The following is a 235-nucleotide window of genomic DNA, read 5'->3' on the forward strand; positions in this document are numbered from 1 at the left end:
CAAAGTATTATGCACATGAACAAATAAATGCGTATCAAATATGAATATATGAAGAAAATACTCAACAGATTGATAAATAAAGGAATGAATAACATTTATCGTCTTAAACAAGTTCCCATAACTTTTCATCGTTTATAGCCTCACGCTTTCCGTTGCTTGGCGCCCATTTATTAGACACTCGCTTCACTAAGATATCATGGAAAGAAAATAGAGAGAGAGAGAAAAAAAAAAAAAA

The sequence above is a fragment of the Penaeus monodon genome, chromosome 27 (assembly GCF_015228065.2).
Source record: "Penaeus monodon isolate SGIC_2016 chromosome 27, NSTDA_Pmon_1, whole genome shotgun sequence".
Lineage (NCBI taxonomy): Eukaryota > Metazoa > Arthropoda > Malacostraca > Decapoda > Penaeidae > Penaeus > Penaeus monodon.